The 6,000-nt window shown below is 37.3% G+C and overlaps 1 protein-coding gene across 8 annotated transcripts in view; it reads left to right on the top strand.

Moving 5' to 3' along the window:
- LOC108756606 (rho guanine nucleotide exchange factor 12) overlaps window positions 1-6,000 on the top strand; it is a 262,375-nt gene that overhangs the window by 113,888 nt on the left and 142,487 nt on the right. The window lies entirely within an intron of this gene.

Genomic DNA, 6,000 nt, shown 5'->3' with positions numbered 1-6,000 from the left:
ATATATATATATATATATATTGCAACCGCACTCAAGAGCGCGGCGCAATTTCGTCGTGCGTTCGCAGCCAATATTCTCTTTATAACCAGGGTGCGTGTGGCTTTAAAAGAAACGCGATAAAAAGTCTTGTCTTCACGCGGCCACTCCTAAGGGCAACGCAAAATCTTGAAACCGATAGTTGGGCACGAGTGAGCGTGCTACTCTTTATCGAAATTATTCGGGATATTCTCCTCGCAACATTTCACCGAACTGCGAACGTCGACGGTAACCGGTAGCTCAGCCTCGGCTACTCGTAACCGGTAGCTCAGCCTCGGGAATGGCAGAGGAGGCGGTTCGTGGTCAAGGATAGAGGATCGTTTGGAGAAACGAATGGGCGACGGCAATGAACCACACAATAATTAGTAATAATAAAAGTAACAAATAAATTTGATTAATTTCCATCTTTCGTTTGTATTCGTTGATAAGGCGACAGTATTCGATCGGAGTGTGTTATTTTATTTAGCCTCGCACGGGCCCCGATACGCTCTATGCGGTGCATATTATGCTAACTCTCAACGGCACGAGCTTGCGCCATGCGAGAATACTTTTCGCAAATCGCGCGAACAATAGCTCGACGCCTTGATAGCTGAGATAGGAGACAGTTACGGTGTTATCACAAACACAGCGCGACCTCGTCCGCGGGGCTTCAAACCGTTTTACAGAAAGTCGGAAAGAGATAGATACTACGATACAAAGTTCCGATACGACAAGGCAACTCGATACGCGACAAGACTTAATGAAAATGAGGTTGTGACTTAGGCGGACGCGGAAAATAACTCTCCCGAAAATCTTAACGCGCGCGAGACGTTGCGAGAGGCGGCACAAATACTGCGAAAAACCTGACACACGACACTTTCGCGTGCGTGTGACAAATCCGACAACGATAATTGGACGCGTCTCTCGGACATGGAAATTGGCGACCTTACAATTGTGTGACGCTCGTATCCCCGATAATTCTCCGTATTCTTCGCTCAGGCCTTAAGTTCGCGATACTGGATCCTCGGCGTCTTACGTCCCTTATCGGTGCTCCTCGCTCGCTCGCCACAGTCCAAGTGCTGGGCACTGATCCTTCCGAGGGTACGCAGTAATCGCTATTTCCACAAGCGTTTATAGTCCGAAAAAACAATTTGGCGCGCAGTTCGAAAAGACTACACTGTAGTATATATGCAAAGTATTGCAATACATATATAGTATAAATTAGTAATTCAAGATTGAATTATTTAAAACACTTCGACCATAAATAGGCATTTTTAATTTCTAGTATTAAATTATTAGTTATGTCAAATTATTTAATATTAATGCATAAGCATGATGTAGTCCATTTATGTCTGAACACAAATTAAGTCCATTTTTTTTGCATGTGTGTGTATACTTTTCAGATATTAACCGTTTGTTTGATATTCTGTCTGAATCAAGTATCTTGACCTAATCTTCTCCTAATCGAATTCGTAATTATATTTCATTCCCTAATTATTGATTGATTATTTGTGTTCTAATTTATGTGATTGCGGTGTTCGACAATTCTTGTATTTAGTTTCCTACTTGTTTGTCCTATGTATGTTTCATCACAATCTTTACATGCAATTTTATATACTACTTTTTATATACTACGTTCAAACGCTCGTTAGCGGAGTCTATTCAACATTTCGAATTGCTTAGGCGGAGTTTATTTAGTTTCGCATATATTAAATATTAAATTGCGAATGATAACAGCATTCAACGTTTTATGACACGATTTGGTAACCGTGGAGGTGAGTTACTTGCCGCTTATTTGAATTTAAATTGATACCGAATTGGACATCAAAATTTGCTTGTCAATTTAATTTAATTTGTGATATTATTCCAGTTTTATTTTAATTGCATTTGTAAGTCCGGAAAACTAATTCGGCGCGCAGTTTGAATGGCTACAAATATGATATATATGCATGTATATATATAGTACATATATAAAATTCACATTGAATTATTTTAAGCGTTAAAGATCTAGCTTCGATCGTTATAGGCTTGAATATTCTTACTTACAATTGATATATATTAAGCTACCCAGCGCCTCCCCTTGTACGGAATATTTTTTGTCGCAATCGCATTTATTTCCTTTTCTTCATGCATATTCTTGTTGATTTATATCCAATGGGGTCTTTACTGGCTTGCAGTTCTCCTATTGAATCTTTTTAGGATTCAATATAATCCCTTTGATCAAAAGTCATCCATTTCGAAATTCTGTCACGCTTGACGTTTGCATCTAAGATTCTGGACACTGGTCCTAGAGTTCTTGTTCTAAATTTCTTCTCGAATTTCTTTATGCTGAATTCTTTGAGACTTCTGTCATTGGAAAATAACAATATGTCATCCACATATGTGATTATGTACATTGTGTTTTTATCTTCTTTCTTAAGTATATATAGACATCTGTCCATTTGTGAGCGTACAAATCCTATCTCCAGTTTCTAGTTTCAGTACGCGCCTTGCTGTATATGGCCTTTTTAAGCCTACTCTTCCTTGCTTGCTTTCTTTGCTATTCCCTCAGGGAGCTTCACATACACCTATTCTTCCAATTCGCCGTTTTAAAAGGCTGTTATAACATCCAAGTAGTCTATGTCATAGTTTCTATTTGTTGCTATGGCAAACAAACATCGTAAGGTAGTGAACCTTACTACAGGGCAAAAAGTTTCATGACAATACTCGCTGTCTGCTCGTATCCGTTTACTACCAATCTTGCTTTGAACCATCGTGAACCTACTTGTGGATTCTCTTTAATTTTGATTATCCATTTTGATTTCAGAACCTTTTTGTTAACCGGTCGATTGCATAATTCCCAGGTTTGGTTCCTTGTCAGTGCATCTATTTCTTCTTGCATTGAATGCTATTTTTTACGGTACATTCCATTAAGTGCTTCTTTTACAGTCGAAGGTTCGTCTTCCTCTGTATTATTTGTAGTTAAAAACATTATATAGTCCAGCCATTTCCTTGGCTTTGATACATGGCTTGTGCGATTAATGGGTGGTGATACTAATGCCATAATAGATGTGATTGCTTTTCATTTCTCGATTGACTGGATTCAACATTACTTAATTTAATTGTTTCATCGCCGACTTTTTACTTCTAATGTTTCATTGGAAATTGTCTCATGTATTGCTTCATTGGGTACTACGTAATCTTCAGAATCACTGTCGTCTTCCCTCACTGAATCTTCAGCATTGTCACTTTCAAAATTGTGATCGTTATGATCTTGTTCTTCTTGGCTGTTCAAGGATGAAGTTGTGTGTACAATTGTTTTTCTTCAGCCTGCGTATTCGGTTTACTGTCGGTACAAGCTATTGTTTTTGTTGCAGCGTTTTCATCAAATATTACATCCTTATTTCTAAAAATCTTTTCGGTTTTTTCGTCATATAAGCACCCTTAGTGTGCTCCAGGTATCTCATGAACACGCAGGACTTTGATTTCTCGTCCCACTTATGACGCAGATTCTTTGGGAACGTGTGCCAAAGCCCTGCAACCAAACACCTTTAAGTGCAATAGATTAGGTTTCTCATCTGTCCATAATTGGTATGGCGTTATAAAGTCTGTTATAAAGCTTTTTTGACGGCGACCGATTGATGATGACAATATCGTCATAGTGATAATATTATTCTGCCTTTTTCCAGCTACGATATAAAGACTTCTGTAAAGTAGAAGATAAGGGGAGTGAGGGGGGGAGAGGAAATACTTGTATGTGCGCGTATCATTGTGTCACGCGTTCTACGCGTAGCAAGCAGCTGATCGGAACTGAGCGCCCGCGTCGAACGGTGCGTTGCGCCGCCCCTGCCTACCTTCCGTACGCGATCCGTAATTCGCTCACTACTTTTGTTTATAATTAAAAAACTAAATAACAAAAATAATAGGACTCTTCGTATATACTATAAAATAAATAACAACAAATGAAGGGCGAAGTAAGAGTCAGCGCATTCCTTAAAAAAACATATAATTAAAGACATAAATCAAAGATACAAAAAAGGTAAAAAATGAAGAAAAGACATATAATAAGAAATAATAAACAATGAAAGGTAAACATTACAAGTTTCGGCTACCGGATTGAGCCCTCTTCAGATGTTAACAGAATAGAAACAAAATTAAAAAATAATAAATAATAATTGTCGCAAAAGTTCACAGATTAAGAATACATGCAGTTCAGTTGAGTCTCGATGTAGAACACGACATTATTCATACGATTGAACAATCAAAAAAGTGTCATGTCTCATAGTCAAGTTCTAGTTGATAAAAAAGAAAAAAGGAAAAGATCTCTTATGAAAAAAGTAAACTTAAATAAATTGACAACCGCAATTAAGGTAAAAAGTGAAAACTCACCAGCAAACATAAGTAAAAAAAATCAAACGTAATGTATCCGTATAAGTATAAATGGTATGAACGCATAACGACGAATGGAATGCAGATGTGAAAAACAAACATTGTGTAACGAACTAATGTGACCGCTCGCTGAAACGAATCGCCACGCACTGAGAGAGGAGACGGGCCGTCAGTAACAAAAAGTCAAACTTTATTTACAATGGGTAAATATGCCTTATGGAGACCTTCAGTGTCCGTTTTTAAATTAAGACTATTTTTCTGTTTCTTTATGTAAAGCATTTCAAAAATTAAACGCTTCCTATAAGAAGGCTCTTCATCTAAGATTTTGACGTTGTCCCATTGGAACTCGTGATTACATTGTAGCCTATGTTCATTGATGACAGAGCGGACAGAAGTTTTATGCCCGATATGATTACGATGTTCGGTAATTTTGGTTTTCAATTGTCTGCCCGTTTGTCCAACATAAGACGCATCGCAATTATTACACGATATTTTATAAACGACATTGCTTTTCGATGTATTAGGACAAATGTACTTCTGTACTTTTATGTATTTACCCATTTTGTTGGGGCTATGAAAGGATACCTTGATGTCGTTTTTATTAAATCTTCTAAATTTTATGTCTGTGACACGGAATGTATGGAACCGTAAGCCAAGAGGTAGTTTCATTCACACGGACATTGTCAGTCAGAACATTATGTACTTTATGTCTATTTTTAATTAAATTTTTAATCCGTTGGTTAATAGTGTCAAAAATAAAATTCAATGGGTAGTCATTATCTAGTAAAATATTAATAATAAAAGTCAGATTTTTGTGTGAAACATGACGTCAGATAATAAGAAAGCTTTGTCAACTAACGAAAAAATGGTGCCTTTTTTCTGTGTCAATGGATGATTGGAATAAAAATTTAGAAATCTTCCTGAGAACGTCGACTTACGATATCAATCAAAAATGAAACAATTGTTGTTGATAGATAGGTGATGTCAAGGAAATTTATCGTATCTCCCCCTCTTTCAATAGTAAACTGAAGGCGTGGAAAAAGTTAAATTGTTCTAATAAAACGTCGATTTTGAGACACCGCGGTACATATATCATCAACGTATCTGTAATAAAACAAGATGTTCAAATTCAACGATATTAGGGACACCGTCTCCAATCTCTTCATCACTAAGTCCGCTATTACCGGTAATAATGGAGAGCCCATGGGGGTGCCAAAGCTTTGCTTGTAAATTACATTGTCAAAAGAAAAAAAGGTAGAATCTAAGACAAACTGTATCGCTCCCAAAAACTCATTCTTGGGCAGAGAGCAATCCTTGGAAATGAAATTCCATTGCTCGTTCACACAGTCGACCGCTATATCCATTGGAACGTTCGTGAAAAGAGAAGTAACGTCTAAAGAAATTAATTCATGTGCACCTGTAAAGTATACACTTCTCAATTTTCCGACTAATTCAAGGATGTTTTTTACGTAACTGTCCGCTTTCGGAATGGTTTTAAATAATCTATTATGTAAAAAAGTAGCCAATGAATACAACGGACTGCCCACCGATACTATAATTCTGAGAGGACAACCAGGCTTGTGAATCTTCGGTAGCCCATAGGCTCTCGGAAGTGAC

The sequence above is a fragment of the Trachymyrmex septentrionalis genome, unplaced genomic scaffold (genome assembly GCF_001594115.1).
Source record: "Trachymyrmex septentrionalis isolate Tsep2-gDNA-1 unplaced genomic scaffold, Tsep1.0 scaffold129, whole genome shotgun sequence".
NCBI classification, from domain to species: Eukaryota; Metazoa; Arthropoda; class Insecta; order Hymenoptera; family Formicidae; genus Trachymyrmex; species Trachymyrmex septentrionalis.
This window is presented reverse-complemented; position numbering and strand designations above follow the sequence as displayed.